General features: G+C 35.4%; 1 protein-coding gene across 1 annotated transcript in view; it reads left to right on the forward strand.

The window, feature by feature from the left end:
• LOC133560967 (chemokine-like protein TAFA-2) overlaps window positions 1-12,500 on the forward strand; it is a 208,524-nt gene that overhangs the window by 70,990 nt on the left and 125,034 nt on the right. The window lies entirely within an intron of this gene.

Consider the following 12,500-nt stretch of genomic DNA (forward strand, 5'->3'; position numbering starts at 1 on the left):
TCTGTGTGGAGTTTGCATGTTCTCCCCGTGAATGCGTGGGTTCCCTCCGGGTACTCCGGCTTCCTCCCACTTCCAAAGACATGCACCTGGGGATAGGTTGATTGGCAACACTAAATTGGCCCTAGTGTGTGAATGTGAGTGTGAATGTTGTCTGTCTATCTGTGTTGGCCCTGCGATGAGGTGGCGCCTTGTCCAGGGTGTACCCCGCCTTCCGCCCGATTGTAGCTGAGATGGGCGCCAGCGCCCCCCGCGACCCCGAAGGGGAATAAGCGGTAGAAAATGGATGAATGGATGGATATACGGCATTATTCACATGTGAATAACAAATACATTCTATTATAAAGCATTATTCAAATGTGAATAATATAAATACAGTCTATTATACAGTATTATTCACATGTGAATAACATGAATACAGTCTATTATACAGCATTATTCACATGTGTATAATATTAATACAGTCCATTATACAGCATTATTCACATGTGAATAGTATAAATATAGTCTATTATACAGCATTATTCACATGTGAATAATAAAAATACAGTCTATTATACAGCATTATTCACATGTGAATAATACAACTATAGTCTATTATACAGAGTTATTCAAATGTGAATAATATAAATACAGTCTATTATACAGCATTATTCAAATGTGAATAATATAAATACAGTCTATTATACAGCATTATTTACATGTGAATAACAAATACAGTCTATTATACAGCATTATTCACATGTGAATAATATAAATAGTCTATTATACAACATTATTCACATTTGAATAATATATAGTCTATTATACAGCTTTATTCACATGTGAATAATATAAATACAGTCAATTATACAGCATTATTCACATGTGAATAATAAGAATACAGGCTATTATACAGCATCATTCACATAAAAAAGAAAACATGTTGTCTTACATAAGGGAAAAAGAGGGTAGTTCCCCTTTAAGTGGAAAAAAAGGTGTGTAACCTCCTTTGACTTGCGTCAAAGATGCACATTACCTTCAACGTGGTTTCTTTGTCACATCTGGCCTTCCGTTTATTCTCTCGTCAACTTAAGTATTTTTTGTTATTACGCGCTTCTGCGGCTGGAATAAATCCAGCGACCCTGCAAGGTGAAACGCTTTATTGCACTCAAAGTTTGAGTGCGGTGTACGCCGCACGTAATAAAATGCTGAGAGAAAGTTCCTTAAAAAAAAAACTATCAAATCTTTTCTGATGGCTTCCATCGAGACACCTGGAAACGTCCGTTGAGATGAGGATAAACTGACCGTAATGCCACTCTGTATTAACTATCAAAAATAAAAATGCACATCGATATCAGAAAAACTATTTTTTCCATTCGTTAGCCGCAGATATATACGTTGTAAAATAAGTTACTTCCACAGAAATGTTCTGTGAATGTTTATTTACATACCTTTTCTGTAACGGGGCAGTAAAACAGCTGATCAAACAAAACAGAAGTCATGGTCTCCAATCAGCGAAACAGAATCAAAAACTCCACGGTGATGTTTTGGTGGATTTACTGAGGAATTTGTGAAAATGAAACAATACAAACAGAATGTAAGTTAATAATACCAACACAGGCACTCGTAAACGCGTTAGCATATCGGCTAATGCTAATGACGCTAGCTTGATTACATTACGACAGCATGTACAAATATGCATGAAAACACTCCTACAGACATCTCACACGGGACGGTTTAGTAAGTAAGAATTGTTTTAGTTATATTGTAAAAACTACAAAACGTCGATTGGAGCGACGAATGGAGAATCTGTATGAGTAGAAACGCTATAGACGGCTAGAAAATGGAATGGCACATGTACTTCAGGTTCGAAGATTTAAAGTATTCACCCAGCCGCACCCGCAGGAAGCAAATTCGTCGGAAAGATGGCGCCATAGCACAAAAACAATAAAACACCTTTTTACATGTCTTTGCTTGTTTTATGTTTTTTTTTTTTACCCCAAAACTATTTTGCATTTTGGCTGACAGCGAAGGAAACCGATGAATCAGCCACGTTTTATAAGCCGCAGTGTTCAAAGCGTAGGGAAAAATGTAGCGGCTTAGAGTTCGTAATTTACGGTATGTAACATAGCGTCTATGATCTGATTCCATTTCTTTTTTGACAGTTGATATCAACACACACACACACACACACACACACACACACACACACACACACACACACACACACACACACACACACACACACACACACACACACACACACACACGCACACACGCACACACACAGTCTTGTATTTGTTACCTTATTTACAGCATAAATAATATTAACAAACTATACAAATATGCAAAATATTGTTGTTGAAATTTCACAAGAAAAAAGGTCACAATTTCCCCCAAAAAACTTAGAATTTTGGCAGTGTTATGAAAATAGCCGTAACTAGGGTCCGCAAGACCCATTGTAATTTTACTTGCAATTTTATTTAAAAAAAAAACTTTGTTATGTTGGAAATAGTATGGTATTAATTGGAATTTTACCTGGCAAAACTATGACAAAAGTCATGATTTTACTCAAGAAAATGTCACTATTTTACAAGAACAACAAAAAAATTGGCAATATTGTGATAAAAGTCTGAATTTTACGTGAGAAATGTCACCAGTTTGCATTAAAAAGTACTAATTTTAAATAAAAAAAATTATAATTTTACAAGAAAATATGGCAATACTACAGAAACAGAAAGCATATGAATTTTTTTTCCCAATTTTATAAGAAAAAAGTCGACACTGTGAGAAAAAGACTGCTTTTATTTATTTTACTTTGTGTGTGTGTGTAATTGTTTTTTAATCTGCATTATTTACTTTAACTTATTACATTATGTCTCTCTTTACATGTTTGGATGTTTTTTAAATTAATTTTGGCCAAAGGGGGCACATTTCAATTTCTTACACACACTCGTTATTACACACACTGGCCAGAGGGGGCGCAAACCCACTTGTTATTTCGTATGTTGACCAGAGGAGGAGCACTTATAAAACCGGCACACAGTCAATTTTGAAAAAAGCCAATGTCAATGTTTACTTTTGTATGCACATTAAATCAACAAAAACATCCTGACTTTGGAGCAATGTTCACAGACTCTAGTATTTGCCTTTCTATTAGATGCAATGTTATCGGGACTATGATTTATGTCATCACTTGTTCACACCTCTTCATATGGAAGATACTTTTCTTTCTTCGTGTTTCAAGAAGGGTAGAAATACAACACACACCCCCCCACACACACGCACACACACACACATTCATGTATTTCTGACCTTCTGGAGACCTTTAGAAAAATGCTTCCCTCTATAGAGCAGCCTTTCTAGATATATAAAGAAGTATATTTACAACATGAATAATATATACAAACTATGTAAATATAAAAACTATTATTGTGAAAATTTAAAATTTCACAACAAAAAGGTTACAATTTCACAAGAAAAACTTTGAATTGGGGCAGTATTATGAAAAGTCGTAATTTTACTCGACAAAAGTTACAATTTATTCAGAAAAATTTCAAATGTTAGCAATAGTACAATAACCGTAATTTTACTAAAAAATATGACTATTTTACAAGAACAACAAACAAAATGGCAATATTGTGATAAGTCAGAATTTTGTATGAGAAATGTCACCATTTTGCATTAAAAAGTACTAATTTTACATAAAAAAGCAATTATTTCACAAGAAAAGTTTGCAATTTTACAGACACAGAAAGAATGTGAGAAATTGTTCCCAATTTTATGAGAAGAGTCGACACATTCTGAGAAAAAGACTGGTTATTTATTTATTTTATGGTGTGTGAATGTGTGTGTGTGTGTGTGTAATAAGTCGTTAATCTTCATTTTTTATTTGAAGTTATTACAGTATGTCTCTATATAAATATTTATTTATTATTTATTAATTTTGGCCAAAGGAGGCACATTTTGATTTCTGAAACACACTTGTTATTACACACACTGGCCAGAGGGGAAGCAAACACACTTGTTATTTCATATGTTGACCAGAGGGGGGGAGAATGTCACTTTTTCAACAAAAAACTGGGCAATACCGTGCACGATAAGTCAGAATTTTGTGAAAAACGTCACCATTTTTTTTTAAATTAAAAATGGTGAATAATGCTGTATAATAAACTGTATTTTTACATAAAAAGGAAACAATTTTACATAAAAAAAGAAACATTTTTTGAGAAAATATTGCAATATAACAGAAACAGAAAGAATATGAGAAATTGTTCCCAATTTTATAAGAAAAAAGGTCAGCACATTGTGATAAAAAGACTTCTTTTATCTATTTTATTTTTTGTTTTGCATAATTGTTTTTTTAATATTCATTATTTAGGTCAAGTTATTACAGTATGTCTCTCTAAATATTTATTTATTTAGTTATTTATTATTTATTAATTTTGGCCAAATGAGGCACATTTGAATTTCTGACACACTTCTTATTACACACACTGGCCAGAGGGGGAGAAAACCCACTTGTTATTTCATATGTTGACCAAAGGGGGACAATGTCACTTTTTCAACAAAAAAATGGGCAATACCGTGGTAATGCTGTATAATAGACTATTTTAACATAAAAAAGAAACAATTTTACATAAAGAAAATTTTACGAGAAAATACTGCAGTATAACAAAAAAGAAAGAATATGAGAAATTGTTACCATTTTTTTAAGCAAAAAGTCAACACATTGTGAGAAAAAAACTGCCTTTAGATATTATTATTATTACTATTATTATTGTTTATTTGTAACTGTGTTTAAATTTTCATTATATACTTCACGTTATTACAGCATGTCTCTATATACATATTTATTCATTTTTTATTAAATTAATTTTGGCCAAACGGGGCACATTTCAATTTCTTACACCCACTTGTTATTTCATATGTTGCCCAGAGGGGGAGAACGTCACGTTTTCAACCAAAAAATGGGTAATACCGTGATAAAAGCCAGAATTTTATGTGACAAATGTCACCACTTAGCATTAAAAATGGTGAATAATGCTGTATAATAGACTGTATTTTAACATAAAATAAGAAACAATTCTACATAAAGAAAATTTTACGAGAACATATTGCAATATAACAGAAACAGAAAGAATATGAAAAATTGTTACCAATTTTTTAAGAAAAAAGTCAACACATTGTGTGAAAAAGACTGCTTTTGTTTATTTATTTTTTTTGTGTGTGTGTGTAATTGTTTTTTAATATTCATTATTTAAGTCAAGTTATAACAGTATGTCTCTCTATATATTTAGTTATTTATTATTTATTAATTTTGGCCAAAGGAGGCACATTTCAATTTCTCACAAACACTTGTTATTACACACACTGGCCAGAGGGGGAGCAAACCCACTTGTTATTTCATATGTTGACCAGAGGGGGGAGAATGTCACGTTTTCAACAAAAAAATGGGTAATACCGTGATAAAAGTCAGAATTTTTATGTGACAAATGTCACCATTTTGCATTAAAAATTGTGAATAATGCTGTATAATAGACTGTATTTTAACATAAAAAAGAAACAATTTTACATTTTGGGGCGGTATAGCTCGGTTGGTAGAGTCGCCGTGCCAGCAACTTGAGGGTTGCCGGTTCGATCCCCGCTTCTGCCATCCTAGTCACTGCCGTTGTGTCCTTGGGCAAGACACTTTACCCACCTGCTCCCAGTGCCACCCGCACTGGTTTAAATGTAAAACAAATTAGATATTGGGTTTCACTATGTAAAGCGCTTTGAGTCACTTTGAGAAAAGCGCTATATAAATATACTTCACTTCACTTCACTACATAAAGAAAATTTTACGAGAAAATATTGCAATATAACAGAAATGGAGAGAACATTTGAAATTGTTTCCAATTTTTAAGAAAAAAGTCAACAGTGTGAGAAAGACTGCTTTTAGTTATTATTTTTATAATTTTTGTTTGTTTGTTATTGTGTTTTAATCTTCATTATTTACTTCACGTTATTACAGCCTGTCTCTATATACATATTTATTCATTTTTGTTGAATTAATTTTGGCCAAATGGGGCACATTTCAATTTCTTACACCCACTTGTTATTTCATATGTTGACCAGAGGGGGAGCACTTTTAGAAGTGACACACAATCAATTTGAAGAAAAAAACAACTCCTTTTTGGGACCACCCTCATATGGAAGCTACTTTTCTTTCTTTGTGTCCCAAGAAGGGTAGAAATACAAGCGCACACACACACACACACACACACACACACACACACACACACACACACACACACACACACACACACACACACACACACACACACACACACGGCTGTCAAAACCCCCTCCGACCCGCTCAGCCTGACAAATATTTGCACTAAACACAACTCTTCATATCCTAAATCACACCGGAGTGGTTATAAAAAACAAGCAAACAAACGTTCATCCTCCACATCCAGCCAGGAAGAAGACGCTGTTGTAGCGTGCGAACACACGCCACATCACCATGGCGACGCGCTTTTCAAGTTTAAAGTGTTCACACAAATGCCAGCAAAACTCTGTGTTGCACAAGTCGCACACAACCAAGAAACACTGTTTACACACACACACACACACACACACACACACACACACACACACACACACACACACTGATGGCGGGCGGGAGCTGTCATGCCAGGCCCTAATCACCACCCATCAGGAGCAAGGGTGAAGTGTCTTGCTCAAGGACAAAAGTTGGGAGAGTGTCCGTGCCAGCAACCCGAGGGTTCCTGGTTCGATCCCCACCTTTTACCATTAAATCACGTCCGTTGTGTCCTTGAACAAGACACTTCACCCTTGCTCCTGATGGTGGTTAGGGCCTGGCATGGCAGCTACCGCCATCAGTGTGTGAATGTGTGTGTGTGTGAATGTGGAAGTAGTGTCAAAGCGCTTTGAGTACCTTGAACGTAGAAAAGCGCTAAACAAGTATTTACTATTTACATGAAGGTATGTTAAAGGCCTACTGAAATGAGATTTTCTTATTCAAACGGGGATAGCAGGTCCATTCTATGTGTCATACTTGATCATTTCGCGATATTGTCATATTTCTGCTGAAAGGATTTAGTAAAGAACATCGACGATAAAGTTCGCAACTTTTGGTGCTGATAAAAAAAAAAGCCTTGCCTGTACCGGAAGTAGCAGACGATGTGCGCGTGACGTCACGGGTTGTGGAGCTCCTCACATCTGAACATTGTTTACAATCATGGCCACCAGCAGCGAGAGCGATTTGGACCAAGAAAGCGACGATTTCCCCATTAATTTGAGCGAGGATAAAAGATTTGTGGATGAGGAAAGTGAGAGTGAAGGACTAGAAAAAAAAAAGACTATACAGTGGGAGCGATTCAGATGTTATTAGACAAATTTACTAGGATATTTCTGGAAAATCCCTTATCTGCTTATTGTGTTACTAGTGTTTTAGTGAGATTATATGGTCGCACCTGTACAACCTGAAGGTCGGCCCCGCACCTTTCTTCAGCACCAGTCCATGGCTGGTGGCGATGCCCTTCTCTGCCCTTCGCAAGGGACCCTCTTCGATACACGATCTTACGAAATGATCGCTGCATAATACACTGTACTTTGTGTGTGTGGTCCAATCCAACCGTGTTCGCATGACCCGTCTGTTCCACAGTAAAGCTTCACCGTCATCTTTTGGGAATGAAATGAAACACCGGCTATGTTTGTGTTGCTAAAGGCGGCCGCAATACACCGCTTCCCACCTACAGCTTTCTTCTTTGACGTCTCCATTATTGCAAAAGATTCAGCAACACAGATGTCCAGAATACTGTGGAATTATGCGATGAAAACAGATGACTTATAGCTGGGAACGGTGCTGGAACAAAATGTCCTCTACAATGCTTGGCGTCTCGCGCGCGCGCCGTTTCAGCAGGATACTTCTGCGAGAAATTTAAAATTGCAAGTTAGTAAACTAACCCGGCCGTATTGGCATGTGTTGCAATGTTAATATTTCATCATTGATATATAAACTATCAGACTGTGTGGTCGGTAGTAGTGGGTGTCAGTTGGTCTTTAAGTTATTGGAAGGTTTTACTGCACATAAACATTACCAACTATTCCCAAACAACACATAAGTCATTGTTTTTTTTTGTCAAAATAAAGAGAGTTGCCTTTTTTTCAAATGTAGGTAGAGATTATAGGGGTGGGCCAAAGAAAAGGCAAACTATTTAATTTTTGCAAACCAGTAATTATAATCCAGACATGTGCCGTTTTTGAGTGTCGGTGCTATCTAGACCGTGTAATACTCTTCCGTATCAGTAGGTGGCAGCAGGTAGCTAATGGCTTTGCGGTTGTCGGGAACATGGTTTGTCGCGATCACATGCAGACAGCGGGAGGCAGAGTGCAGGTAAAAAGGTGTCTGATGCTTAAACCAAAAATAAACAAAGGGCGAGTGCCGCTAAGAAAAGGCATTGAAGCTTAGGAAAGGCTAAGCAGAACGAAGCTAGAACTGAACTGGCTACAAAGTAATCAAAAACAGAATGCTGGACGGCAGCAAAAACTTACAGCATGTGGAGCATGACGATCAACACCAAAAATAGTAAACACTACACACAGGAAAACTGAAAAAAACCCCAAATAAGTCAGGGTGTGATGTGACGGGTGATGACAGGTACACCTACTTTGATACAAGAGCTATATTGACACATGCTTGGTTGTGGTTTGAATTCATATCCAACAATTGCGAGAACAACTTTTTACTGTCAAAAAAAGAAAGAAAATGTGCCGTGGCTCAGAAAAGGTTGAAAAACACTGCTTTAGAGGGTGTCCTCAGATAAATGACCGATAGTTAATAGTAATATTTGTACAGTTATGTTGAGATTATACAAGTGGGCCCATAGATAGAAATGCAGTTAAATTGGAATAAAAGACCAAATACATGTTACACAGCCGTAACATTCTGGCACTAAACCTGCAGAAAATAGTTCTTCTCAGGTTTGTTTATGTTTCTTGACTGCAATAAACACCAACAAACTTCACAAATTAAATTATGAAAGAATGACTGCACACTTAAATTGGAATAAAAGACCGAATACATGTTACACAGCCGTAACTTCCTGGCAATAAACCTGCAGAAAATAGTTCTTATCAGGTTTGTTTATATTTCTTGACTGCAATAAACACCAACAAACTTCACAAATTAAATTATGAAAGAATGACTGCACACTTAAATTGGAATAAAAGACCAAATACATGTTACACAGCCGTTATTTCCTGGCACTAAACCTGCAGAAAATAGTTCTCCTCAGGTTTGTTTATGTTACTTGACTGGAATAAACACCAACAAAATTCACAAATGAAATTATGAAAGAAGGACTGCATGCTTTGATTGCAATAAAAGACCAAATACATGTTACACAGCCGTAACTTCCTGGCACTAAACCTCCAGAAAATAAGTATTCTCAGGTTTGTTTATATTACTTGACTGCAATAAACACCAACAAACTTCACAAATGAAATTATGAAAGAATGACTGCATGCTTAAATTGGAATAAAAGCTCAAATACATGTTACACAGCCGTTATTTCCTGGCACTAAACCTGCAGAAAATAGTTCTTCTCAGGTTTGTTTATGTTAGTTGACTGCAATAAACACCAACAAAATTCACGAATGAAATTAGAAAAGAATGAATGCATGCTTAAATCGGAATAAAAGACCAAATACATGTTACACAGCAGTAACTTTCTGGCACTAAACCTGCAGAAAATAGTTCGCAGGTTTGTTTAGGATACTTGACTGCAATAAACACCAACACAATTCACGAATGAAATTATGAAAGAATGACTGCATACTTAAATTGGAATAAAAGACCAAATACATGTTACACAGCCGTTATTTCCTGGCACTAAACCTGCAGAAAATAGTTGTCTTTAGGTTTGTTTACGTTACTTGACTGCAATAAACACCAACAAAATTCACAAATGAAATTATGAAAGAATGACTGCATGCGTAAATTGGAATACAAGACGAAATACATGTTGCACAGACGTTATTTCCTGGCACTAAACTTGCAAAAAATAGTTATTTTTTGGTTTGATTATGTTACTTGACTGCAATAAACACCAACAAAATTTGCGAATGAAATTATGAAAGAATGACTATGCTTAAATTGGAATAAAAGACCAAATACATGTTACACAGCCGATATTTCCTGGCAATAAACCCGCAGAAAATAGTTCTTTTAAGGTTTGTTTATGTTTCTTGACTGCAATAAACACCAACAAAATTCACGAATGAAATTATGAAAGAATGACTGCATGCGTAAATTGGAATACAAGACGAAATACATGTTCCACAGATGTTATTTCCTGGCACTAAACTTGCAAAAAATAGTTCTTCTTTGGTTTGTTTATGTTACTTGACTGCAATAAACACCAACAAAATTTGCGAATGAAATTATGAAAGAATGACTATGCTTAAATTGGAATAAAAGAACAAATACATGTTACACAGCCGATATTTCCTGGCAATAAACCCGCAGAAAATAGTTCTTCTAAAGTTTGTTTATGTTAGTTGACTGCAATAAACACCAACAAACTTTACGAATGAAATTATGAAAGAATGACTGCATGCTTAAATTGGAATAATGGACCAAATACATGATACGCAGACGTTATTTCCAGGCACTAAACCTGCAGAAAATGGTTCTTCTCAGGTTTGTTTATGTTAGTTGACTGCAATAAACACCAACAAAATTTGCGAATGAAATTATGAAAGAATGACTGCATACTTAAATTGGAATAAAAGACCAAATACATGTTACACAGCCGTAACTTCCTGGCACTAAACCTGCAGAAAATAGTTCTTCTCAGGTTTGTTTATGTTACTTGACTGCAATAAAAACCAACAAAATTCATGAATGAAATTATGAAAGAATGACTGCATGCTTAAATTGGAATAAAAGACCAAATACATGTTACACAGCCGTTATTTCCTGGCACTAAACCTGCAGAAAATAAGTATTCTCAGGTTTATTTATGTTACTTGACTGCAATAAACACCAACAAACTTCACGAATGAAATTATGAAAGAATGACTGTATGCTTAAATTGGAATTAAAGACCGAATACATGTTACACAGCCGTTATTTCCTGGCACTAAACCTGCAGAAAATAGTTCTTCTCAGGTTTGTTTATGTTACTTGACTGCAATAAACACCAACAAAATTTGCGAATGAAATTATGAAAGAATGACTGTATGCTTGAACTGGAATAAAAGACCAAATACATGTACCGTAACTTCCTGGCACTAAACACGAAGAAAATAGTTATTCTCGGGTTTGTTTATGTTACTTGACTGCAATAAACACCAACAACATTTACCAATGAAATTATGAAAGAATGACTGCATGCTTAAATTGGAATAAAATGCCAAATACATGTTACACAGCCGTAACTTCCTGGCACTAAACTTGCAGAAAATAGTTCTTCTCAGGTTTGTTTATGTTACTTGACTGCAATAAACACCAACAAAATTCACGAATGAAATTATGAAAGAATGACTGCATGCTTAAATTGGAATAAAATACCAAATACATGTTACACAGCCGTAACTTCCTGGCACTAAACCTGCAGAAAATAGTTCTTCTCAGGTTTGTTTATGTTACTTGACTGCAATAAACACCAAAAAAATTCACGAATGAAATTATGAAAGAATGACAGCATGCGTAAATTGGAATACAAGACCAAATACATGTTCCACAGCCGTTATTTCCTGGCACTAAACCTGCAGAAAGTAGTTCCTCTCAGGTTTGTTTATGTTACTTGACTGCAATAAACACCAACAAAATTCACGAATGAAATTATGAAAGAATGACTGCATGCTTAAATTGGAATGAAAGACCAAATACATGTTACACAGCCGTTATTTCCTGCCACTAACCCTGCAGAAAATACGTATTTTCAGGTTTGTTTATGTTACTTGACTGCAATAAACACCAACAAAATTTGCGAATGAAATTATGAAAGAATAACTGCATACTTAAATTGGAATAAAAGACCGAATACATGTTACACAGCCGTAACTTCCTGTCACTAAACCTGCAGAAAATAGTTCTTCTCAGGTTTGTTTATGTTACTTGACTGCAATAAAAACCAACGAAATTCATGAATGAAATTATGAAAGAATGACTGCATGCTTAAATAGCAAATAAAGACCAAATACATGTTACACAGCCGTAACTTCCTGGCACTAAACCTGCAGAAAATATTTCTTCTCACGTATGTTTATGTTACTTGACTGCCATAAACACCAAGACAATTCACGAATGAAATTATGAAAGAATGACTGCATGCTTAAATTGAAATAAAAGACCAAATACATGTTACACAGCCGTTATTTCCTTGCACTAAACCTGCAGAAAACAGTTCTCTTTAGGTTTGTTTACGTTACTTGACTGCAATAAACACCAACAAAATTCACAAATGAAATTATGAAAGAATGACTGCATGCGTAAATTGGAATAC

Source organism: Nerophis ophidion, linkage group LG10, assembly GCF_033978795.1.
Source record: "Nerophis ophidion isolate RoL-2023_Sa linkage group LG10, RoL_Noph_v1.0, whole genome shotgun sequence".
Lineage (NCBI taxonomy): Eukaryota > Metazoa > Chordata > Actinopteri > Syngnathiformes > Syngnathidae > Nerophis > Nerophis ophidion.